The sequence below is a fragment of the Ranitomeya variabilis genome, chromosome 1 (assembly GCF_051348905.1).
Source record: "Ranitomeya variabilis isolate aRanVar5 chromosome 1, aRanVar5.hap1, whole genome shotgun sequence".
NCBI classification, from domain to species: Eukaryota; Metazoa; Chordata; class Amphibia; order Anura; family Dendrobatidae; genus Ranitomeya; species Ranitomeya variabilis.
The window spans coordinates 682,527,679-682,555,173 of record NC_135232.1 but is presented as its reverse complement, the minus strand read 5'-3'; the positions used below and the strand labels follow the sequence as shown (position 1 = coordinate 682,555,173).

Sequence of the window (27,495 nt, the reverse complement as noted above, 5' to 3'; positions counted from 1 at the left end):
AAACGGAGCGGGACCCTCGGGGGGGTTTATACACCATTCTTGATCACAAGCCCACTGGACTAAGAGGCGGCAAATTTCATAAAGTGGCGCATGCTATGATATATCATGTTCCCTCTGCAAGACCCCCACCTCTGTGCTGCTATAGAGAAGCAAAAGTTCCTGCATTATAATGATCATTTTCTATATAATTAGAAGATACAATTCTAGATTGTTTAAAAATGGAGTTTCCATTTGTATTATTATTTTTAATTATTTTTTATTTTTTAAGAAAAACCTTGTTTTCACCTTTTAGCAGATTATAACAAACTGACTCATGGTTAAAATGCCCCCAAGCCAAACAAGTGCAGGTAATAACATGACCATTGTTTTCAAGAGTGATAGATGGGATGCATACCATAGCTTGCATTATTGTATATGTGCCTGCCCTAACTAGAATTTCCACATATTTCTCCTTCTAGCTTTGTCCAATGTGCAGATTTCTCTATTTACAAAACATTGGTCCTTTTTCCCTGATGTGATCCAAATGTTGCTCTCGGAGTTTGGAGAAGATTTCTGCTCTGGTATGACTTGATTTTCCTATACATTGACTACTTGTGTGAGAAAAACCATGTTAAATCAAAAGCAAAAATTGTTAGAGCGACCGTCATTTTAATTTTTTTTTGTTCATAAATCAAAAGTATGCATGAAAATAATACATTTTGGAGTATATATTATTAAAGAAACACACCTCTTTCTTCTCCTGAACTTATCATTCATTCTGAAAATTATCAATTCATGGGTAAAATCTGTCTCCAGTGAATACAGAATTATCCATTAGTGAGGTAGGAAATGGCAGTTGGTGCTCAAAGTCCTATGGGGACTGCTATTTCAGGAAAACTTGCAGTAAAATGTCTATCTGCTCTAGCTCCTCCCCTCTTCATAGAATTTGAAAAGCACCAACTACCATCTCCTATCTTAACCCCTTTACCCCCAGAGGTGGGTGACCGGGCCAATTTTTACAATTCTGACCACTGTCTCTATGTGGTTATAACTCTGGAATGCTTCAACGGATCCTGGAGATTCTGAGAATGGTTTTTGTGACATAATGTACTTCATGATAGTGGTAAAATTTCTTCAGTATGACTTGAGTTTATTTGTGAACAAAACAGAAATTTGGCAAAAATTTGGAAAATTTCGCAATTTTCCAACTTTGGAGTTTCATGCCCTTAATCACAGAGATATGTCACACAAAATCGTTAATAAATAACATTTCTCACATGTCTACTTTACATCAGCACACTTTTGGAACCAAAAATTTTTTTTTTGTTAGGAAGCTATAAGGGTTAAAAGTTGACCAGCGATTTCTCATTTTTACAGCAAAATGTACAAACCATTTTTTTATGGACCACATCACATTTAAAGTGACTTTGAGGGGTCTATATGATAGAAGATACACAAATGTAACACCATTCTAAAAACTGCACCCCTCAATGTGCTCAAAACCACATTCAAGGAGTTTATTCACCCTTCAGGTGCATTACAGGAATTTTTTGAAAAAAAAAAATCTTAACATTTAACTTTTTTTCACAAAAAAATGACTTTAGATCGAATTTTTTCTATTTTGACAAGGGTAACAGGAAAAAATGGACCCCAAAATTTGTTGTGTAATTTTTCCTGAGCATGCCGATACCCCATATGAGGGAGAAAACCACTGTTTGGGCGCATGGCAGGGCTCGGAAGGGAAGGAACGCCGTTTGACTTTTTGAATGCAAAATTTGCTGGAACAATTAGCGGACGTCATGTAGCGTTTGGAGACCCCCTGATGTGTCTAAACAATGATAATCACCCACAAGTGACACCATTTTGGAAACAAAGGTGCCTCAGGGAACTGATCTAGATGTGCGGTGAGCACATTAAACCATCAGGTGCTTCACAGAAGTTTATAAAGTTGAGTGATAAAAATAAAAAAAATCTAATTTTCCCCAAAAATATGTTTTTAGCACAAAATATTGCATTTTCGTAAGGGTAACGGGAAAAATTGCACCATACAAGCACCATACAATTTGTAGTGCAATTGCTCCTGAATACGCCGATACCCCATATGAGGGAGAAAACTACTGTTTGGGTGCACGGCAGGGCTCAGAAGGCGATGGAGCGCCATTTGACTTTTTGAATGTAAAATTTCCTGGAATCCTTAGCGGATGTCATATCCCATTTGGAGAGCATCTGATGTGCCTAAACAGTGGAAACCCCCCACAAGTGACCCCATTTTGGAAACTAGTCCCCTCAAGGAATATATTTTGATGAGTGGTGACACCTTGATCCCCCAGGTGCTTCACATAAGTTTATAACGTTGAGCCGTGAAAATAATAAAATCACATTTTCCTCACAAAAATGATATTTTAGCCCCAAATTTGCATTTTCATAAGGGTAACAGGAGAAAAATTTCACCATACAATTTGTTGTGTAATTTCCTCTAAGTACGCCGATACCCCATATGTGGGGGAATACTACTTTTGAGGCACAGTGCAAAGCTCAGAAGGGAAGAGGTGTCATATTGGAGTTCAGATTTAGCTGGAATGGTTTGAGGGTGCCAATACCCTACATGTAATTATTACATTTTTTTTAAGGCACAGTGAAAACCTCAGAAGTCAAGGAGCGCCACATTTTACTGTTATGGTTTGCAGGTGCCATGACCCAGTGGGAAAGTCCCCGAGGTGCCCGAACAGCAGAGCACCCCATGAGTGACCCTATTTTACAAACTACACCTCTCAATAAATTTAGCTAGGGGTGCAGTGATCATATTGATATCATGGGTGTGTCACAGAATTTTATACCATTGGGCAGTGAAGAAAAAATAACTACACTTTTACCACCAAAATTTTGTTTTAGCCCCAGATTTTATATTTTCACACAAAAACTAGGTAAAAATTGCACCAAAATTTGTCCCACAATTTCTACTGAACGTGGCAATACCCCATATGTGGCTGTACAGTACTACTTAACCATACAGAGAGACTCTGGGGGAATGGAGCGCTATTTGCCTCCTGGAGCGCAGATCTTCCTAGAACAGTTTGCGGTCTCCATATACAAAGCCCTTAAGAGCAGAATCCCCCCTCAAGTGACCCCATTTTGGAAACTATAACCCTTGGGGAATTTATCTGCACATGTAGTGACAAATTTGACTCCATTGGTATTTTACAGAAACAAGTAGCAATGAATGTTGCCTAGTGAAAATTGCAAACTGCCGTTGTAGTGACCAGTATGCTGTAGTGACTGGTACTCGTGCTGTAGTGACCAGTACGTTATGCCCAGCCCGTGCTTCTGGACACATGCACCTGTATGTTAGGCAGGCTCTTATCTCTTCAGAAATGCCATACGTGGATGCAATATGTGGTTTAGGTACACTGTGGGGCTCAGAAGGGAGGGTGGGGCATTTGGATTTGAGAGCAGAGAATTTGCTGAATTTCTTTCGGCGGGTGAGGAGCCATTTCGCTTTTCCAGAGCCTGTGTACTGCCAGTAACATGGAAGCCCCCTATATTTCCGTTAACAGATAACGTACCTGAGTGGGGACTTGCTTTTTTTGTGTATTGAGTTGAAGCTTTTATTGGGGACATTCTAGATAACGTTTGGGATGACATTTATCCGGCACTCTACGGTGACCACTTACTTTGGGGTTTCCATCTAAATCTCTGAGTGATGTAATTCAGATGAAACCCTCGAGGGATCCATTCACTATACTGACGGACGGATTACTAAGTTTCATGTCAGAAAGGGGATAATAGTGGGTCAGACTGTAAAAGGGAGTTAGTGGACAAAACCCGTGCTGCCAACAGAATTGAGACATATATCCTAGTATGGTACAGTAAGTGATGCTTTATTTCAACGCGTTTTGAAGTATATAATTACTTCTTCAGGAAAAACCACATGTATCATCTTGGAATTTGTCCACTAACTCCCTTTACAGTCTGATGTTTGCTTGCTGACCTGTGGATCCGCTGGGGCTGATCTTTCTACATTACAGTATATGCGTCTTTAACAGATTGAGTGTGAAGCTCAATGTATTTCTCGGATAAGACCCTATTTGCACTGATCTCTCCTACAGCTTCTTGGTTATCGTAATAGTGGCAAAATCTGTCTTCACTGACCACAGATTTTACCCATGAATTTAGAGTGAAAGATTAATCCAGAAGGTGAAAGAAGCAGATTTCTCTGATAAGATACATTACAAAGTTTCTTATTTTCATTGCATGATTGATTTATGAAATTAAAATTAAAATTACTGTCACTCTTTAACACCTTCACGACCTTTGACATATAGGTACGTCATAGGTTGTGTCCCTGCCTTTGATTTGCGCTCTGGCGCTGAGCATGCATCTTTCCCCGCACATGACAGTTGACCTCATACGCTGTCATGTGCCTCTATCAGCTGCTGTCAATCACTCAATCACTGACAGCGGCATTTAACATGTGTTGGGTAGATGCGCATCACGAGTCCTGCCCATGCTCATTGCCGGCATTCACAGATTGTGATTTTTGCTGAGCTGAAGCCCAGCTATATGTGTAGCACAGGTGATCGGACGATTGCAGCTTCAATTCTCCTAGGGAGACTACTGCAAGCAAAAAGTTAAAAAAAAAAAAGTTTTACAAAAATATTCAAAAAATAAAAAAAATACAAGTTTAGATCAGCCCATTTTGCCACACTGAAAATAAAATAATAAAAAAAATACACATTTTGCATCGCTGCGTTCAGAAATGTCCAATCTATGAAAATATAAAGTACATTAATCCAACCGGTAAATGGCGTTACAAGAAAAAAAAATAGAAATGCCAGAATTAATTTTTTTTTGTGCGCCGCAACAAGGTAATAAAATGCAATAACAGGCGATCAAAATATTGTATCTACCTCAAAATAATATCCATAAATGCACAACACAGGATACAAATAATAAGTAATCACCCAGACAACAAAAAATGGAGATGCTGCCGGTCTTGGAAAATGGCGACATAAGCAAAACATTTTTTCTTACAAATTTTGGATTTTTTACCCACCACTTAAATAAAAAAGCAGCTATACATTAGTATCTGTGCACTCATACTAACCTGTAGAATCATAATCGCACGTCAGTTTTAGCATTTAGTTAACATGGTAAAGAAAAAAGAAAAAAATTGTGGAATTGCACTGTGTTTGCAATTTCACTGCACTTGGATTTTTTTTCCGTTTTCTAGTACACGACATGGTAAAAGCAATGGTGTCGTTCAAAAGTCAAACTTATCTTGCAAAAAACAAGCCCTCACATGACCATATTGACGGAAAAATAAAACATTTATGGCTCTGGGAAGAAGGGGAGCGAAAACAGAAATTCAAAACCAGAAAATCACAAAGTGATGAAGTGGTGAAAGTGACTGTCAGCACAGAATGACTGTTCAAACCAAGCCACATACATCATGGAGTGGCCAAACTTTTAAGTGGACCTTCCCACCTAATTGTTTCCCCTCTATCCTTGCCTTTCTCTGGCTCTTTCAAGCCTGAGCTGCGGTGGGTTCAGATGTAAGCCCCGTCGGCGACTGAATGGGTGCCTTAAGGCAATGTGAAAGCACCCTAAGGCTACTTTCACACTTGCATTGTGTAACGGACGTCGCAATGCATCGTTTTTGAGAAAAAACGCATCCTGCAAATTTGCCCGCAGGATGCGTTTTTTCTCCATAGACTTTCATTAGCGACGCATTGCGACGGATTGCGTCGTGTTTTGGCGGACCATCGGCACAAAAAAACGTTCCATGTAACATATTTTGTGCGTTGAGTCTGCCATTTTCGACCACGCATGCGCGGCCGAAACTCCGCCCCCTCCTCCCCGAAACTCACAATGGGCAGCGGATGCATCGTAAAACTGCATCCGCTGTCCACGTTGTGCTACATTAACACACTGTCCATCGGTATGTCGGGCCGACGGTTTGCGACGGCCCGTACCGACGGACTAGTGTGAAAGTAGCCTAAGACTCTGCAGATTCCCATCTAAATGGAGGAGAGGTTGACGACGTTCTCCCAGCGTCCTTCATTCACTCACACTATGCCCAGTGGGACTCGCCATCCTTACATCACACAGTTGTATATGATGCAGGGAATGTGTTGTCAGAAAATTACCTATTGTTTAAATCAGGTTTTTATGCTGAAATGTTGTTATTTTAATTTATATTGTTTTATGTTGTACAATGACTGATAACACCTCTATATACAGTAGATAACACAGGATCCACCTATCACAATATGTGATGTCACAGCTCACCTCCTCCTCCTGTACAATGACTGATTACATCTCTATATACAGTACATAACACAGGATCCACCATTCATAATAGGTGATGTCACAGCTCACCCCCTCCTCCTGTACAATGACTGATAACACCCCTATATACAGTAGATAATACAGGATCCACCAATCACAATAGGTGATGTCACAGCTCACCTCCTCCTCCTGTACATTGACTGATAACACCTCTATATGCAGTAGATAACACAGGATCCACCATTCACAATAGGTGATATCACAGCTCACCTCCCCCTTCTGTACAATGACTGATTACATCTCTATATACAGTACATAACACAGGATCCACCATTCACAATAATGTCACAGCTCACCTCCTCCTCCTCCTGTACCATGACTGATAACACCTCTATATACAGTAGATAACACAGGATCCACCATTCACAATAGGTGATGTCACAGCTCACCTCCTCCTCCTGTACAATGACTGATTACATCTCTATATACAGTACATAACACAGGATCCACCATTCACAATAGGTGATGTCACAGCTCACCTCCTCCTCCTGTACAATGACTGATAACACCTCTATATACAGTAGATAACACAGGATCCACTATTCACAATAGGTGATGTCACAGCTCACCTCCTCCTATTGTACAATGACTGATAACACCTCTATATACAGTAGATAATACAGGATCCACCATTCACAATAGGTGATGTCACAGTTCACCTCCTCCTCCTGTACAATGACTGATAACACCTCTATATGCAGTAGATAACACAGGATCCACCATTCACAATAGGTGATATCACAGCTCACCTCCCCCTCCTGTACAATGACTGACAACACCTCTATATACAGTAAATAACACAGGATCCACCATTCACAATAGGTGATGTCACAGCTCACCTCCTTCCCCTCCTGCATTATGACTGATAGCACCTCTATATACAGTAGATAATGCAGGATCCACCATTCACAATAGGTGATATCACAGCTCACCTCCCCCTCCTGTACAATGACTGATAACACCTCTATATATAGTAGATAATACAGGATCCACCAATCACAATAGGTGATGTCACAGCTCACCTCCTCCTCCTGTACAATGACTGATAACACCTCTATATGCAGTAGATAACACAGGATCCACCATTCACAATAGGTGATATCACAGCTCACCTCCCCCTCCTGTACAATGACTGACTACATCTCTATATACAGTACATAACACAGGATCCACCATTCACAATAGATAATGTCAGAGCTCACCTCCTCCTCCTCCTGTACAATGACTGATAACACCTCTATATACAGTAGATAACACAGGATCCACCATTAACAATAGGTGATATCACAGCTCACCTTCTCCTGTACAATGACTGATAACACCTCTATATACAGTACATAACACAGGATCCACCATTCACAATAGGTGATATCACAGCTCACCTCCCCCTCCTGTACAATGACTGATAACACCTCTATATACAGTAGATAATACAGGATCCACCATTCACAATAGGTGATATCACAGCTCACCTCCCCCTCCTGTACAATGACTGATAACATCTCTACATACAGTAGATAATACAGGATCCACCAATCACAATAGGTGATGTCACAGCTCACCTCCTCCTACTGTACAATGTCTGATAACACCTCTATATACAGTAAACACAGGATCCACCATTCACAATAGGTGATGTCACAGCTCACCTCCTCCTCCTGTACAATGACTGATTATACCTCTATATACAGTAGATAACACAGGATCCATCATTCACAATAGGTGATATCACAGCTCACCTCCTCCTCCTGTACAATGACTGATAACACCTCTATATACAGTAGATAACACAGGATCCACCATTCACAATAGGTGATGTCACAGCTCACCTCCTCCTCCTGTACAATGACTGATAACACCTCTATATACAGTAGATAACACAGGATCCACCATTCACAATAGATAATGTCACAGCTCACCTCCTCCTCCTGTACAATGACTGATAACACCTCTATATACAGTAAATAACACAGGATCCACCATTCACAATAGGTGATGTCACAGCTCACCTCCTTCCCCTCCTGTACTATGAATGATAGCACCTCTATATACAGTAGATAATACAGGACCCACCATTCACAATAGGTGATATCACAGCTCACCTCCTCCTCCTGTACAATGACTGATAACACCTCTATATACAGTGTTATGATCCTTAGTGGTTGAGGATCACAAAATACTCCAGCTAAGTAACAAAACATAGGACAAGCTCTAGGGAGGTGGTAAACTGGACTGACTGCAAATCTGAACCTATCCAACACACTAAAGGTAGCCGGTGAACGTGACTAAAATCCTAGACGTCTCGAGCCAGCCTGAGGAACTAACTATCCCTAGAGAGAAAGAAAAGACCTCACTTGCCTCCAGAGAAATAATCCCCAAAGATATAGAAGCCCCCAACAAATAATAACGGTGAGGTAAGAGGAAGGCACATACACAGGGGTGAAAGCAGATTCAGCAAATGAGGCCCACTAATACTAGATAGCAGAAAATAGAAAAGGGGTCTGTGCGGTCAGTAAAAAACCCTTACAAAATATCCACACTGAGATTTCAAGAACCCCCGCACCAACTAACGGTGTGGGGGGAGAAATTCAGTCCCCTAGAGCAACCAGCAAGCGAGGAAATCACATTTTAGCAAGCTGGACAAGAAACATGATGAATGCTGATAATCAAAAAATAAACAAACAAAAACTTAGCTTGTCTTGGAGAGACTGGGAGCAAGGTAGTCACAAGGAATCTGAAGAGCACTGAATACATAGAGAGCAGGCAAGGAACTGAGTATCCAGGTGAGCTAAATAGGAAACCAACCAAGGATAACGAACCTGCTGATGCTGCCAACCTGCAGAAAGACAACACTACACAGTACCGCTTGTGACCACTAGAGGGAGCCCAAAAATAGAGTTCACAACAATACAGTAGATAATACAGGATCCACCAATCACAATAGGTGATGTCACAGCTCACCTCCTCCTCCTGTACAATGACTGATAACACCTCTATATGCAGTAGATAACACAGGATCCTGTTGTGAATTCCGCTCTTGGGCTCCCTCCGGTGGTTGTAAGTGGCACTTTTGTGAGTTCTGCTCTTGGGCTCCCTCCGGTGGTTTTGAGTGGAACTGCTGCTCCTTGGATTTAGCAGTCAGCAGCTGCTTCCACTGATCGTCTTTCTGGCTCGGCTATTTATCCTGGCTCTATCCTTCAGCCTGGGCCAGTTGTCAATGGTTCCTGGTTGGATTCACATCTCTGCTTGGATTTCCCTGATATTCTGACCAGTTCAGCAAAGATAAGTCCTTGCTTGTTCTTTTGCTGTCCACATATTGTGGACTTAATCGTTCAGCTCTTTCTATGTTTTTTCTTGTCCAGCTTGTCAATATGGATTTATTCAGTTAAACTGGAAGCTCTGGGAAGCAGATTTACCCTCCACACCTGTAGTCAGGTGTGGAGATTTTTGTAAACTCTGTGGTGGATTTTTCTAGTTTTTTTATACTGACCGCACAGTATTCTGTCCTGTTCTATCTATCTAGCTAGACTGGCCTCCTTTGCTACATTCTGATTTCATTCTGCGTATGTCATTTCCCTCTCCACTCACAGTCAATATTTGTGGGGGGCTGCATTTCCTTTGGGGATTTTCTCTGAGGCAAGATAGCTTTCCTGTTTCCATCTTTAGGGGTAGTTAGTCCTCCGGCTGTGACGAGGTGTCTAGGGAGTGACAGGAACATCCCACGGCTACTTCTAGTGTTGTGATAAGCTCAGGAACTGCGGTTAGTACAGGTACCACCTCCTCCAGAGCTCGTCCCATGTTGCTCCTAAACCACGAGTTCATAACAGGATCCACCATTCACAATAGGTGATATCACAGCTCACCTCCCCCTCCTGTTTAATGACTGATTACATCTCTATATACCGTACATAACACAGGATCCACCATTCACAATAGGTGATGTCACAGCTCACCTCCTCCTACTGTACAATTTCTGATAACACCTCTATATACAGTAGATAACACAGGATCCATCATTCACAATAGGTGATATCACAGCTCACCTCCTCCTCCTGTACAATGACTGATAACACCTCTATATACAGTAGATAATACAGGATCCACCATTCACAATAGGTGATATCACAGCTCACCTCCTCCTCCTGTACAATGACTGATAACACCTCTATATACAGTAGATAACACAGGATCCACCATTCACAATAGGTGATATCACAGCTCACCTCCTCCTCCTGTACAATGACTGATAACACCTCTATATACAGTAGATAATACAGGATCCACCATTCACAATAGGTGATGTCACAGCTCACCTCCTCCTGTACAATGACTGATAACACCTCTATATACAGTAGATAACACAGGATCCACCATTCACAATAGATAATGTCACAGCTCACCTCCTCCTCCTGTACAATGACTGATAACACCTCTATATACAGTAAATAACACAGGATCCACCATTCACAATAGGTGATGTCACAGCTCACCTCCTTCCCCTCCTGTACTATGACTGATAGCACCTCTATATACAGTAGATAATACAAGACCCACCATTCACAATAGGTGATATCACAGCTCACCTCCTCCTCCTGTACAATGACTGATAACACCTCTATATAGAGTAGATAACACAGGATACACCAATCACAATAGGTGATGTCACAGCTCACCTCCTCCTCCTCCTCTACAATGACTGATAACACCTCTATATACAGCTGGTAACACAGGAGCCACCATTCACAATAGATGATGTTTCCGCTCCCTCTCCCTTTCCAAGAATCTTTGTCCAAATTAGAGCATGCCCAGTAACTACTTCTAAAGAAACAAATAGGATATAAGTCAGCACTTTTGTTGCTAATGTCTGTGTCCAAGATAGGAAATAGGAGACTTAGGCTGTGTACCCACGTTGCTTTTTTAAGCATTTCCGCCGCATTTTTCCTTTGTGGAAACGCTTAAAAAACGCTAACAAAACGCATCCCATTAATTTTAATTGCATTCCGCAATTGCTGCGCCCATGCTGTGTTTTTTTCGACAGCGGAATCGCATCGCGGAAAAATGTGCAGCATGTTTATTAATTTTGTGGAATCACGGCGATTCTGCCGCCATAGACTTGTATTGGAAAAAAAACGCTTGAAAAACGCGTCAAAAAACGCATTCGTTTTCCCTGGCAAGGGTGTGCGGTTTTGATGCGGAAAAATCTGCTTCTATTCTGCAACGTGGGCACATAGCCTAAAAGGTAGGTCTAGTGGCCAATTTGAAATGCGATTTTGTTTTCTGTTTTTTTATATAGTGATATGAATTTTTTTTAAAAAAAAAAGGCTTTTTTTTTCTTAAGACATAGAACCCTGATTTCAACAAATGGTCATTTTCTTTTGACACATTTCCTTAATTAAAATGATATTTTTGGCATATGGGAGGAAACCTCTGAGCGCACAATGAGATCATAGAAATCACCATATTGGTTGGAGTCCAGGTTTGTGCTGTAGCGGAGGGGCCGCTGCCCTATTTCTCTTTTTCTAATTTGGAACGAGTGGCTTGTGATGAATGTGGAGCTAAACGACTGAGGCACCTCTGTGCCCCCATCTGACAGTCTTCAGGAGCACAAATGCCTTTCATTCTTGACATTCATGGGGCTTGGACTAAGGGGAAATGTATTTCAGATCAAAATTAAATTTGAGGAAACTTGAGAAGAATTGCTTTTTTTCCATTAAAGTTCACCACAAAAATTGCTGCTTCCCTTAATTTATTCTCTAACTTTCCTGGAACACACAAATCGTCTAGTAACTAACTCGTCTGGATCCCAAACAAAACGCTTCCATGTCTTCTAAGGCAATGAGTAAAAGTAGAGGTTTTTTATTCATATGTTTAGTTTAAGGAATCAGTGGAACGGATCTCTGAGATTTGGCAGGAAGAGAGAGTTAAAGGGAAGTCTATAAAAAAAAAAAAAAAAGTCTGTTGGGACAGAACAATTGGACAGAAAGGGAAGGTGATGGGAGATGTAAAATTATACCTGCAGCCCAGACTTCAGACATTCCACAGCGCACAAAGAATTCTATTCACAGCCCAGAAAACGACGTCCTAATATTCAAGGCTGAGAGCATCATTTCTACTCTCTGCTATAATACCACACAAGATCCCAGTATGTGACCAGCGCTGGAACTCTGCAATACAATATGGGCTCAAGGAAAGTAAGGAGATGGTGCAAAATTACAATATTTTGGTCAGAGACTCCTACTGGCTCAGCATGTCTTCTAGACAAACCTCTTGCACTTAGCGCATATCATGTAGACTGTCTGTTGGGTGAATGTTACCCAATTTTTGTCACCCATGGACCATGTTCACACCATGCAGTCTAGGTACAGATTTTGTATGTTCTTTTTCTTTCAAACAACTGGGATGGGATCCAAAATAAAAAAGTTACATTTTCCTTTAGGATTCAATCTTGTTCTTTGAAAAACACCTTCATAGAAAATCTCAAAATGTCTGTGCGGCGCCCCAGGGTCCTGGTCGTCGCAGTGGTATTGCTTTCCTCACGGGGAGAGTGATGCTACGTTTTGAGGCAAAAAGGATAACTGCATCCAGGTATCACAAACATGCAACACATTTCACACTCCAGGCCACCAGGGGGAGCTTCTGCTCCTATTTATTAGGTCACTCCCCATATACAGTGGGGCAAAAAAGTATTTAGTCAGTCAGCAATAGTGCAAGTTCCACCACTTAAAAAGATGAGAGGCGTCTGTAATTTACATCATAGGTAGACCTCAACTATGGGAGACAAACTGAGAAAAAAAAATCCAGAAAATCACATTGTCTGTTTTTTTAACATTTTATTTGCATATTATGGTGGAAAAAAAGTATTTGGTCAGAAACAAAATTTCATCTCAATACTTTGTAATATATCCTTTGTTGGCAATGACAGAGGTCAAACGTTTTCTGTAAGTCTTCACAAGGTTGCCACACACTGTTGTTGGTATGTTGGCCCATTCCTCCATGCAGATCTCCTCTAGAGCAGTGATGTTTTTGGCTTTTCGCTTGGCAACACGGACTTTCAACTCCCTCCAAAGATTTTCTATAGGGTTGAGATCTGGAGACTGGCTAGGCCACTCCAGGACCTTGAAATGCTTCTTACGAACCCACTCCTTCGTTGCCCTGGCGGTGTGCTTTGGATCATTGTCATGTTGAAAGACCCAGCCACGTTTCATCTTCAATGCCCTTGCTGATGGAAGGAGGTTTGCACTCAAAATCTCACGATACATGGCCCCATTCATTCTTTCATGTACCCGGATCAGTTGTCCTGGCCCCTTTGCAGAGAAACAGCCCCAAAGCATGATGTTTCCACCACCATGCTTTACCGTAGGTATGGTGTTTGATGGATGCAACTCAGTATTCTTTTTCCTTCAAACACGACAAGTTGTGTTTCTACCAAACAGTTCCAGTTTGGTTTCATCAGACCATAGGACATTCTCCCAAAACTCATCTGGATCATCCAAATGCTCTCTAGCAAACTTCAGACGGGCCCGGACATGTACTGGCTTAAGCAGTGGGACACGTCTGGCACTGCAGGATCTGAGTCCATGGTGGCGTAGTGTGTTACTTATGGTATGCCTTGTTACATTGGTCCCAGCTCTCTGCAGTTCATTCACTAGGTCCCCCCGCGTGGTTCTGGGATTTTTGCTCACCGTTCTTGTGATCATTCTGACCCCACGGGGTGGGATTTTGCGTGGAGCCCCAGATCGAGGGAGATTATCAGTGGTCTTGAATGTCTTCCATTTTCTAATTATTGCTCCCACTGTTGATTTCTTCACTCCAAGATGGTTGGCTATTGCTGATTCAGTCTTCCCAGCCTGGTGCAGGGCTACAATTTTGTTTCTGGTGTCGTTTGACAGCTCTTTGGTCTTCACCATAGTGGAGTTTGGAGTCAGACTGTTTGAGGGTGTGCACAGGTGTCTTTTTATACTGATAACAAGTTTAAACAGGTGCCATTACTACAGGTAATGAGTGGAGGAAAGAGGAGACTCTTAAAGAAGAAGTTACAGGTCTGTGAGAGCCAGAAATCTTGATTGTTTGTTTCTGACCAAATACTTATTTTCCACCATAATATGCAAATAAAATGTTAAAAAAACAGACAATGTGATTTTCTGGATTTTTTTTTCTCAGTTTGTCTCCCATAGTTGAGGTCTACCTATGATGTAAATTACAGACGCCTCTCATCTTTTTAAGTGGTGTAACTTGCACTATTGCTGACTGACTAAATACTTTTTTGCCCCACTGTATATAACTGGTAGTCTGTAGGGAAAGATTTAACGTTCCAGACCAGAGTCTGAGGAGGACAGAGGGTAAAAGGAGCTGTGCATGCCCTCAGAGCTGCAGCTCCTGGGAACAGACATTGAAAGGCAGAATTGTATTGCAGCGAGCGTGAAGGAAGTCAAAGCAAAGGAGAGGATACCAGAAGGGGACCAGCCCCGATCAAGCTGTCTCCTTCTGAGGCGCAACATCCCGGTAGCCGGAACACCGAGGGAGTAAGGACCTCTACGCCTTATTTCAGAGACCGGCAGGACAGCTAATTGCAGGTTACCTGTCCGCACCTACACCCAGGAGGCACGGTGACACCTACAGAGCCGGGTTATCTAAGAGACCCTATAAACAGGCTCAAGTCACCAGTCATACGGGTATTGTCCTATCCTATATGGGGGACAGAGAGAGCGAAACATCGCATCTGTGAGACCATTATGTGAAGCCATAGGCAGTAATGGACTACACCACTGCAGCGCAAGGGAAGGCTACTGATTTCCACCTGGATAAGGGAACTCTGGACTTGCCTCCAAACTGGCCGGACTCTGCCTGCCCTGTGATCTGGTGCTCTGGACTGTGGATGCTTAAGTCTTCAGTAAAGGTAAAGAGACTGCAACCCTGTGTCCTCGTTCTTCACTGCGCCTCTCACCATCCACCATCTTACACACCGGGAAGCCCTGGGGACATACTTCACCTGTGGGAAGGTATACCATCTACCTGCCATAACATCACCCCAGCGGACCCCTTAAAGCAGCGTCGGTCACCCTGACCGAATACCACAGGTGGCATCACGAACATTCCCCGTAAAGACCTTTCCCTTTTACATGGACGTCCCAGGGCCACGGACCGGGTCAGCCACCGTGACATCCCCCTGTGAACCGAAGGACCCGGTACCGAGTAAACCACTGCCCTTGGGGGGCGATCAATCTGTAAAATGCGCCAAGGTTGGGTGTACGACAGGATCAGAAGATCTTTATAAAACTAAGTCTGTTAAAGTTAGATTTTTATTTTTAAGAATGATAGGATAGGTGAAAAGTCTGTAAGTGTTTTATTTCATTAAAGGGATTATCCGGGACTATTATTTATATTTTTTTCTCTTGGGGCTCAGACCTGACAGGCATCTGGATGCTAGCTTCCTTACTGTTCTGCCCGATGCCGACTCGGAGCTGTCATGGACCACTCACCAACAGAACAGGTTTTCCTCTTCTGGGCTGCTTTGTCAATGGGGCGTGTGTGCTGATGTCATCCTAGTTGACTTCTTGCTCCCCACAGTTAGGTAGCGGGGAGCCAGCTGTCAATCAGTATGATATCAACAGTCATGCTCCATCAACAGAGCAGAAAAGAAGAGAAGCTACTGCTCTGTCAAAGTGATGTCAGCATAAGCTGCAGAATTGCTGGTAGGATTGGTCCGTGACCCTTCTGAGCCAGTAGAGGTCAGCACCAGGCAGAACAGGCAGGAACTTAGAAACTACCTGCCTGTAAGTTCTTAGGTCCATAGAAAAACAAATGAAATAATCCCAGATAACCCCTTTAAGTGTGATGCAGACAGTAGTCCTCTAGTGGCAATTGTGCTGGACCGTGTGTTATACAGTACAAATATTGTTCCCTCATCATGCTCCAAACTCATATAAACTGCATTTCAAGCATGAGAATAGATACTTAATGGTGCCACATTTCCTGCAAAACTGCATGACCAATACAACCCCAAATAAAAAGTGGTTGTATAAGGTGCAGGCGCAACACAGATGTAGGTAAATATACACTGCTCAAAAAACTAAAGGGAAAACTAAAATTCCACATCTTAGATATCACTGAATGAAATATTCCAGTTGTAAATCTTTATTCATTATGCAGCGCCCCAGAGTCCTGGTCGTTGCAGTACTGTGGCTCCGCCACTATGGGGAGCCATGGTGCGTCCGATGGCACTGAAGGAGTTCATCTGATCAGGTATCACAGACACCAATAGATTTCACAGCTGGGCCTCCGGGGGGAGCTAAGGGTTCTATTCATTAGGCCACTCCCCACCATAGTGGGTAAACTGGGGGTCAGGCAGGAAGTTAGAGGAGAAAGCTGACTGGATTGGACGAAGCAACACCTAGTGGCAGAGGGTGTTGTGGAGGAAGAGACAGTAGGGTCTCTGTCAGGGGTGGGATCCTGACAGAGGCTTGGCATTGAAAAGAACGTAACGGGTCCGCGCCAGCTCCGGGAAGCGGCGGGACCCAAGAAAGGACTAGAAGCGAGATAGATTGTGCTGAGTGAGAAACGAGATCAAGCAATAGGAGAATACCAGTAGGGGTCGTGCTGTAAGACCGGAGCAACATCCTACTGAGGCGCACTACCGGCGGCCGGAACGCCGAGGGAGTATTTCATTAGACAGCTTCAAGCAATACTCTAAACAGCGGCAGGACAGTCAGTCTCAGGCGGGCTGTCTCACCTAAATCACCTATGAAGTCTTGGGAGGCAATTGCGGGAGAGGGGCGTCTCTAGGGTCCCGGAAGAACTCCAGGCCTACCCGACAAACGGGTGCCGTTCTAACTGTAACATCAGGAAGGGACGGAAGATTAGCAGAAGATCAGTTAATCGAGTTGTGAGGGAACACGAGAAACAGACACAACGGTTGTGGGGTACTTTCCGTAAGCATAGCAGGGAAGGACTACAACACATAGCGCTAAGAAGGAAGGCACCGATTTCCACCTGTGAAGTGAACTCTGGAGGTGCCATTGGACCGGCCGGACTTGCGCAGCCTGGTGAACCGTATTCTGGACTGAGGACTCAGAGATCTCCAGTAAAGAGGTAAAGAGACTGCAACCTGGTGTCCTCGTTATTTACCGCGACCTGCACCCCACAACTGCACCACCAACATCCACACCTATCATTCACTGTGCGCCCCACGGCAGGGTCACGGGCCGGGGCCTAGCCGCCGTGACAACCCCAGAAGCAGAGACCCAGAGGCCCGGTACCGGCAGTGCGGCAGTGGGGGCGCTTCAACTACATAGTGGAATGTGTTGAGAACAATAAAACCTAAAAATTATCAACGCAAATCACAACTAATATCCCCCGGAGGTCTGGAGTTGGAATGATGCTCAAAATCAAAGAGGAAAATGAAGTTACAGGCTGATCCAACTTCAGTGGAAATGCCTCAAGACAAGGAAATGGTGCTCAGTAGTGTGTGTGGCCTCCACGTCCCTGTATGACCTCCCTACAGTGCCTGGGCATGCTCCTGATGAGGCGGTGGATGGTCTCCTGAGGGATCTCCTCCCAGACCTGGACTAAAGCATCCGCCAACTCCTGGACATTCTGTGGTGCAATGTGACGTTAGTGGATGGTGCGAGACATGATGTCCCAGATGTGTTCAATCGGATTCAGGTCTGGGGAACGGGCGGGCCAGTCCATAGCTTCAATGCCTTCATCTTGCAGGAACTGCTGACACACTCCAGCCACATAAGGTCTGGCATTGTCCTGCATTATTTAGAAAATATTACTAAACCTTAATGAGAGGCTTTTACATCCAAAGTAATTTTCAACCTGTTTTTTTTTCTTTAGGGAATGGTCCAGTGTCTAACAACTCGCAAGTCTAAGGAAGGACTGGAGCTGTGAAAAAGCGAACTGTAATTAAAAAAAACCCTATATTTCCACTAATCATTTCTTTGCTCACCATGTGGATCCAGGCCAGCATTAGACTCCCACCTATTAAATATTAGATGCACAGTTGGTCTCCACTGTAAAAACATATGTCGGCCATAAGTGCACATTATACGCTTTCGATTTCCTTGCATCCTTTAGTGACAGAGGTCTTGCTCCGTCTGTGAAGGCAGAAGGGATATTGTTGTTATCAGGCAGCCATCACGTTCATGCTGCTCATCTCCTTCCAGGGTCGTGGAGGGCCCGTCTGCTGCATGAGATCCTAATCAGATACAAATTGTTCCTTATTTAATGCCTGTTCTGTTTGTTTTACATTACTGGATCTCTGCTTGATAATTTCCTGTGCTTCACATATCTACATGCTAATTTTTCCTCTCCGGTTGGCAGTGCGCTCTGAGATTATCTGTTTTATGAGTATACATGACATTTTATGGATGTTGTTCATCATCGTGTTTTCACACGCCTCCTTAGAAAACAGAATTATCAGTGGATAACTCCGCAAGTAAAGAAAATTTCTGTGACACAAACTAAGGGAATGTATAAGGTTTGAAGGGGAACTCATCTGTCTGTCTGTCTGTTATCTTAGTGAATACACGTCTTCTCTTGAAATTTAAAATTCAGGAGCAACTTTTGCATTTTGTGGTTCCTCTGTAATCCCTCAAAGACAAATGGGTATTATGTGACACCTGCTAGGGCCGTGGGGTACTCGGAACTGGGTCGGACGGTTCTTAAAGGGGTGGTCACGGCAGCAGTGACCCGATCCATGGCCTAGGGCATGCAATTAAAAGAAGGATGGATGATGGAAAGGAATAAAGTTTATATAAGAAAAGGGGATTATTTGTGACGCTACCTCTGGTACTCGGCCAGGGATGGCCAAAGCTGCTTAAAGGGACCGCTGGGGTCGATGGTGATGCAGCTGGGATGGTTCTGCTCCACACAGGTGGAGCAGGGCCCCAGGGCTACCAGAACAGTTTATGAGGGATGGTGGACGGTGGAGTGCAGGAATGAGGGTGCAAGAATAACTAGAGGACTCAAGGGTTGCAGTTTCCTTTACCTTTAATCCTAGGTTGCAGGTGCAGTCCGGGGCACAAGCCACAGCTGGTGATGGAGATCCGTACAGCCTGGAAGCAATTCAGAGTCCCCCTAGCCAGGTGGGGTTGGAGGCCTCCCTGCTGCGCTGTTCTTTGGGAGCTTGGTGCTTTTAGTTCTCCTCAAGTCCCTCTCTCAGTCTGTCCACTAAGTGAAACACCACCCGCATGGCAAGCAGCTTGAGCCTGTTCCAGGAGTCTCTCCCTCGTCGTGACTCTAGGCTCTTGTATGCTGCTGTGCCTTCGGGTGTCCAATGGGGCCAGGAGCCTGCAATCTCCTGTCCTCCAGATTTGGTTGCGGGACCTGCAGTTTCCACACAACCATGGACTCCGGAGTCCAATCTTTGGCACTCAGTGCTGAGGTGAGCTCAGTCGCAGCTACTATCCCACAGATTTTTCTCACTTCTTGCCTCTTCCTCCTTCACTGTCTGCTCTCTGACTAACACTAACTAACCCCGCCTCCAGACCAGAACTTATAGGGAAGTTCCCCTGAAAACCGGTTTAGAGATCCCCCTTCTGGTTTGGAGTCAGGAAAGGTGTTGCATGCTGACTGTATTACCTGATAAAAGGGGATCTCACTTGCTTCCAGGCATGGCATCACCGTCTCGAAGAAGGCAATGCCACTGTGGCAACCGGACTCCTGGAGTGCCACAATTATCCTTCCCATTGTCAATCAAGCATGTTTAACGCTGTCTGATCAGCACTGATGCTGTCAGATTGTGTTAGTGTATGTGTCCACGTTCAGGATTGCATCAGGATTCGGTCAGGATTTTATGCAGGTAAAATCCTGAACAAATCTGCACCTAAGGTCACTGGCAGGTCACCTGTGTTGTCCTTGCGTTGTTTCAGCACTGTAAGGACATGCTGCGTTCTTAAAAGACGCGCCGCATGTCCGTTTCCGCGGGTCTGCCGCATGCGTCTTTTAATGCATAGTGGAGACGGGATTTCATGAAACCCCCTCCACTATGCTGTAACATCTGGACGCTGCGTGTTTGAATCTGCGGCTCTATGCAGCGTCAAACACGCAGCGTTTCCTGACTGTGGAAACATACCCTAAGGAGACATTCAACTGACAAAAGGATTAATAAGGTTTTTCCAAGTTTCTTAGGGGTTGTCTGGCCTTAGGCTACAAGTCTTCAGACTTGTGAATCTTGACTGAGGATTTTCCGGTGCCGGGAGTGGGCAGTCATTTGATCGCTAATCTTCCATTTACATACATCTGGCCACATTCCAACTAGATGTGTCCAGCCTCGCTCAATATACTTACATTGCAAGGCCATGCCAACGTGACCACCTGTGTGAAAATCATATACTTGTGGTAACGTGTCTGCTGCTACTGGCACTGAAGAATCCTTACAGTGTGCACAATGTGGAGATGCACAAGTCTGCAGTCACATAGAGTAACTGCAGACTTGTAGACTAAGGACGGACAAGCCCTTTAAGATATTGATGACCATCTGTACGATAGGTCATCAATATGAGATGAGATCAGTGGGGATCCAACACTAGCACACCCATCGATCAGCTGTTTTCAGCTCCAGTGGTGGCTACATGTAAAAAACAAAACAAAAAAGTACCGGAGCACCATTCGCTATTCGATGGTTATTTTCAGGTACTGCAGCTCAGCTCCTGTTAGGCTACGTTCACACGATCCTTTTTTTCATCCTTTTTTTTTCAGGTCCTGTTTTGAAAAACCGCAGCTAAATTCAGCGCTGATTTTAGCTGCGGTTTTTGATCCTTTTTCTTCTGCGGATTCCACTGCGGGTTTCCAAATGCAGTTTCCTATTGGTGCTGCTGGAAACCCGCAGCGGAATCTGCAGAAAGAAGTGACATGCTACTTCTTTTTTCTGCAGGCAAAACCACTGCGGATTTGCCTGTGGAAAAAAGGATCGTCGGCACAGCGGGTCCTTTTTTCCATTGGGTTACATTGTACTGTAACCTACATGGAAAACTGCTGCGGATCCGCAGTGCAATTCCGCTGCGGATCCGCAGCAAAAACCGCACCGTGTGAACATAGCCTTAAGGTTCAGAGGAGCTGGACTGCTGTTTCCTGGATCAAGTTAGTGGTAAAATAAGAAAAGTGTCTTACCTTACCCACTGAATCCCCCACTGCTCCAGTGCCACTGCTCTTAGGCCATGTTCACACGCTGCGGGTTCCTCTGCGGGTTAATCCCGCAGCGGAATTGAAAATCTGCATGGCAAAACCGCTGTGGTTATCCCTGCAGATTTATCGCGGTTTGTTCCGCGGTTTCCGCTGCGGGATTACTGCTGTACTATTGATGCTGCATATGCAGCAATATGCAGCATCAATAGTAATGTAAAAAATAATAAAAATTGGCTATACTCACCCTCTGACGTCGCGATCTCCCCGGCGCTGCAAGCGGCTGTGCCGACAAGGACCTTCGTGACGTCACGGTCATGTGACCGCGGCGTCATCACGGTCATGTGACCGCGACGTCACCACAGGTCCTGCTCGCACAGCAACTGAGACCGGACGGCCGCGTGCAGCGCTGAGAGGTGAGTATAGCATCATTTTTTATTTTAATTCTTTTTTTTACACTATTTTATGGTTCCCAGGGCCTGGAGGAGAGTCTCCTCTCCTCCACCCTGGGTACCACCCGCACATTATCCGCTTACTTCCCGCAACGTGGGCACAGCCCCATGCGGGAAGTAAGCGGTTCAATGCATTCCTATGGGTGCAGAATCGCCGCGATTCTGCACAAAGAAGTGACATGCTGCGGGTTGTAAACCGCTGCGTTTCTGCGCGGTTTTTCCCGCAGCATGTGCACTGCGGTTTGCGGTTTCCATAGGGTTTACATGTAACTGTAAACGCTTTGGAAACTGCTGCGGACCCGCAGCATCAAAATCACCGCGGTTCCGCGGTAAAAACCGCAGCGTGTGAACATGGCCTAAGGCTATGTGCACACGTAGGAAATGTGGTGCAGAATTTTCTGCACTAAATCTGCATCTGCAGATTTGATGCAGTTTCTGTGCAGTTTCTATGCAGTTTTTATGCAGTTTCTATGCAGTTTCTGCGCAGATTCTATGCAGTTTCTGTGCAGTTTCTATGCAGATTCTATGCAGATTCTATGCAGTTTTTATGCAGTTTCTATGCAGTTTCTGTGCAGTTTCTGTGCAGTTTCTGTGCAGTTTCTGTGCAGTACAATGTAAATCAATGGGAAAAAAAAAAAGCTGTGCACATGGTGCAGAAAAATCTGCAGCAGAAACGCTGCAGAACTGCACAAAAGAAGCGACGTGCACTTCTTTGAAATCTGCAGCGTTTCTGGGCAGATTTTTCTGCACCATGTGCACAGCTTTTTTTTTTTCCCATTGATTTACATTGTACTGTAAATCACAGTGCAGTTCTGCAGCGTTTCTGCAGCAGAAAAATCTGCTGCAGTTCTGCACCAATTCTGCACTAAATCTGCATCGTGTGCACATACCCTTATGGTCCTTGCTGGTCATGCATTGATGCTGGCCGTCTGTCAGTGTTGTGACCGCTGCAGTCAATCAGTGCCCTCAGTGTTCACATACCATACATATGAACATATCTGCTCACAGGGTGAGTGGCTGTAGTTGTCAGCACGGTATTGTTGCAGGACTGGTGGGGAGAACTAAATGGTTGCGCTGGAGCAACAGGGAATCCAATGGCTATTTCTTTATTTTATAATACTTTCTACTCTTTTGCCAATTTTTTTAACATTCTGACAAATCCATTAAAAAAAAACACTTTTTAGAAATGTTTAATTTTCTTGTATATTATTTTTTTTTTCAACTTAATAAAAAAAAAAAAACCTAGAGAAATTTGAGACTTCAGCTGTCAAGATGTCTCTGTGGATCTCTCTACAAATCCCGAGCTGATTAGTAGCCGGGGAGGTAAACATTTTCTAATTGACCTCTACATTCCTGATTTTTTTTTTTTTTAAATGAGGATTCTTCTCCTAGGTCTCATGATAATTGATACAGGGGTCTAAGAACATTGCAAATTGATTGAATTCAATTAAATGTAGCTGCATAGCTTCTAATCTATTGTACATCTATTATCGGAGGGATATGACCATCCACAAAAAAGGATAGGATGTCCGTTTGTGTAGGGTCTATTGACTAAAGAATGAATTTAGATCTATACTATATGAAATGAAAATAATCCATTATATTCCAGATATGTTCAAAATCCAGAGTAACTTGGTTCTCCTAAACTGTCAAAGAGAATATGTTTAAATCAAAATGGCAGAAAGAGAGGAGACTCAGGATGAAGATTTAGTAGATGCAGGGAGGAATAAACAACCCTCATATGGAATTTAATATGGTCAATTTTCTATTTTTTTGTAATCTAGAAAATTAACTAATCCATCACCAATGTGATCATCCGCTGTACATTATCAAGATTTTACCGTATGAAAGTTACCTGGGTGAATAAAATGGTCTAATACTGGTCACCAATAGACATTAATATAAAAAAAGCTGAATAAAGGCACTTAAAAAAAACCAAAACATTGCACATCAGTACTTCAGAGCTCTTGCTCCTGATCTCTGCTTCCCCCTCCCTACTCTCAGTGTTAGAGATAGCAGCATGGAGGTGATAAGGGGCTAAAGTATCTCAGTAAGGCACCGAAAAGAGGCTGTAGACAAGAAGGTCTCTCCCTACAGGGCCATGAAGCAAATCCTCACAAACCTCTTCCTCCAGGGCCATAAAGCAGATTATTTTTATACTCTTCCTACGGAGCCATTATGCATGCTCTTCCTCACCTCTTCCTACAGAGCCAATATGCATGCTCTTCCTATCCTCTTCCTGCAGAGCCATTATGCAGGTCTTTCCTATCCTCTTCCTACAGAGCCATTATGCATGCTCTTCCTATCCTCTTCCTACAGCGCCATTATGCATGCTCTTCCTATCCTCTTCCTATGGAGCCATTATGCATGCTCTTCCTATCCTCTTCCTACAGCGCCATTATGCATGCTCTTCCTATCCTCTTCCTATGGAGCCATTATGCATGCTCTTCCTATCCTCTTCCTACAGCGCCATTATGCATGCTCTTCCTATCCTCTTCCTATGGAGCCATTATGCATGCTCTTCCTATCCTCTTCCTACAGCGCCATTATGCATGCTCTTCCTATCCTCTTCCTATGGAGCCATTATGCATGCTCTTCCTATCCTCTTCCTACAGCGCCATTATGCATGCTCTTCCTATCCCCCTCCTATGGAGCCATTATGCATGCTCTTCCTATCCTCTTCCTACAGAGCCATTATACATGCTCTTCCTATCCTCTTCCTACGGAGCCATTATACATGCTCTTCCTATCCTCTTCCTACGGAGCCATTATGCATGCTCTTCCTATCCTCTTCCTACGGAGCCATTATGCATGCTCTTCCTATCCTCTTCCTACAGAGCCATTAAGCAGGCCTTTCCTATCCTTTTCCTATGGAGCCATTATGCATGCTCTTCCTATCCTCTTCGTACAGAGCCATTATGCAGGTTCTTCCTATCTTCCTACGGAGCCATTATGCATGCTCTTCCTATCCTCTTCCTACAGAGCCATTATGCAGGTCCTTCCTATCCTCTTCCTACGGAGCCATTATGCACTGTTACACCTGGTCTGTTTCCTGTACCTCCTAGTCCCCGTCGGGACTCCCGCTCTGTGCCGGCTCCATGCTGTCTTAATGCTGCTCCTGTCCCTCCTTCCTCTCCTGCTTCCTGGCGTGCGGCCAGCAGGTTCCCAGGCAGGGTTCTTAGGTCTCACGCGCGCTCGCTCCCTATCTCTTAAAGAGACTGTGCATTTTCCAAAAGTTGCCTCTAACCAATAGCGTATGGCTGTTACTATTTCAAGCTCCTCCACCTTAGGGAGGGCGCCAGAGCAACAAGTATCCACTGTTGCTTACTTCCGGTTCCTGTTAACATGCGTCTCTGTTTCTGAGATATCTGCCAAGTACTCTGCTTACACTGTCTGTCTCCACAGAGCCTCTGCAACCTGTTACCCGGTTAATCTGGACTGCATCCGCACTGTCTACGCTGGACCCGTCTAGTCCCACCAGTCTGCCAGTTACTCTTCCGGACCACGCCAGTACTCCCGGTACCAGCCACTACTCAAGCACCCGGTATCTTCCGGCCAGCTCTGCAGTATCCGCTAACCCTGCTGACCCGTCTGTTCCGCTGGGACAGCCACCACGAGTACGGGGTCTAACTGGAGGTAGCACCCGTGCCCTCCAGACATTCCACTCTGTCCCTGTTCGAGAGGATTTACTATGGGTGTTTGGGGCTCACGCAGTAACGCCCCCTTCAGAGCCCCTCGTGCCGTGGTCTAGTGGTTCCACATCTAACCTCAATAAATACGAATGTGAACTTCTACATCTGTGCCTCCGTTCCCATTCGTTACATGCATGCTCTTCCTATCCTCTTCCTACGGAGCCATTATGCAGATTCTTCCTATCCTCTTCCTACAGAACCATTATGCAGGTATTTCCTATCTTCTTCCTACAGAGCCATAAAACAGGTCCATCCTATCCTCTTCCTACAGAGCCATTATGCAGGTATTTCCTATCCTCTTCCTACAGAGCCATTATGCAGGTATTTGCTATCCTCTTCCTACAGAGCCATTATGCAGGTATTTGCTATCCTCTTCCTTCAGAGCCATAAGGCAGATCCTTCCTATCCTCCTATAGAGTCACAATGCAGGTACTTCCTATCCTCACTTTTGCCAAGAAGCTTCTGGGAAGAAATGCCGTCCCTATCGTTTAATTTACACATATGCCCTTTTCCTCCTGCACGTCCACGTTACATTTATAACATAAGACTTTTTTTTATTTTGCAGTCTTATCTGACGATCTACTTCTCTTCAATCCTATATGAGTTAATACTTTTGCTTGTACGTTTAGTCAAGTGTGAATATTTTACCCTGAAATTAGTTGTTCCAGATGTAAGATAAAAAGTTGATTGTAGTCTTCAACAGCATGAGAATGAGCAGGGGACACTTCTCCAGAATGAACCAATTTTGACACAACACAAAATGTTACTCTTATTTTATGAGATGCAATATGACATTTGACATTATATGAATGGTTGAGGATTAGCCTGAAGCCAACTCTAAATCAAGGCTTTTGTTTAGTGTTCTGTCCTATGATTGTATTCTCATGAGGTAACCAGCTGCTTTGCCTGTGTAGGAAACTGACACAAAACCCTTCTAAATTTCTCTAAATGATTCAGACTGACCATAGAAGGCGAGCCTCCATCTTTTATCATCATGTAATTTCTAGGTCCAAACTTCTGTGCTGATTAATGTCTTAATATATTTTTATACCGATCATCAGGGCCGCCATCAGAGCAGTACTGGTGTATGGGGCCCAGTGAGCTGAAGCAGAAAGACTGGGCAGACTGGGTGAGACACACTGGCAAGGCGTCTTATCCAGTACAGGCCCCCCTTTTTTGAGACATATGGGGCAAGAAATTAGAAACATGGGAACCAAGAATGAGACACATGGGGACATTATTATTACTGCGGTGATGTATTTTATTTTTGAGGATGCTGTTTTCAATAGGTGGGTCCTGTTACTGTGCAGGGCATAACTATGTTGCTTTTTTCTACATCTGTCGTAGTGCATAAGTTGGGGAAAACAGTGAGGAATGTGCTCTGGAAGTGGTGCTCTAGATAACTGTTATTTTTTGCAGAGATGAGTCCTGGCTGGAAGAGGATGATGAAGAAAAGCGAATATGAAGGACTTCAACTAGAGACGTCATTGGTAAGTCAGTGTGTTACCTGTACACTGACACTATACACTGTATACTATATACAGAGCTCCTATGTATAATGGCACTTATGGTAATATTAGTACTGTGGGTATTTTTTTTATTAATGATCAGTATTGTAGTATTCAGTCTCTATGTGGTTGTAATATGTGGTCTGGTCATGGTGTTACGGTATTTGTCTCTGATATGTGGTACTATTCGGTCATTATGTGCTGGTAATATGTTTTCTGGTCATGGTGTGCCAGTATTTGTTTCTTGTATGTGGTATTATTCGGTCACTTTGTGGTGGTAATATGTGGTCTGGTCATGGTGTGGCAGTATTTGTTCCTTGTATGTGGTATTATTCAGTCACTATGTAGTGGTAACATTTGGGCTGGTCATGGTATGGCAGTATTTGTCCC

General features: G+C 43.9%; 1 long non-coding RNA gene across 1 annotated transcript; it reads left to right on the top strand.

Annotated features, from left to right (window-relative positions):
• Positions 1–472: 472 nt before the first annotated feature.
• Positions 473–25,635, top strand: LOC143817111 (uncharacterized). The gene is made up of 3 exons (XR_013224071.1): positions 473–560; positions 18,166–18,230; positions 25,311–25,635. It is a non-coding gene; the product is annotated as an uncharacterized LOC143817111 (long non-coding RNA).
• The last annotated feature ends 1,860 nt before the right edge of the window (positions 25,636–27,495 follow it).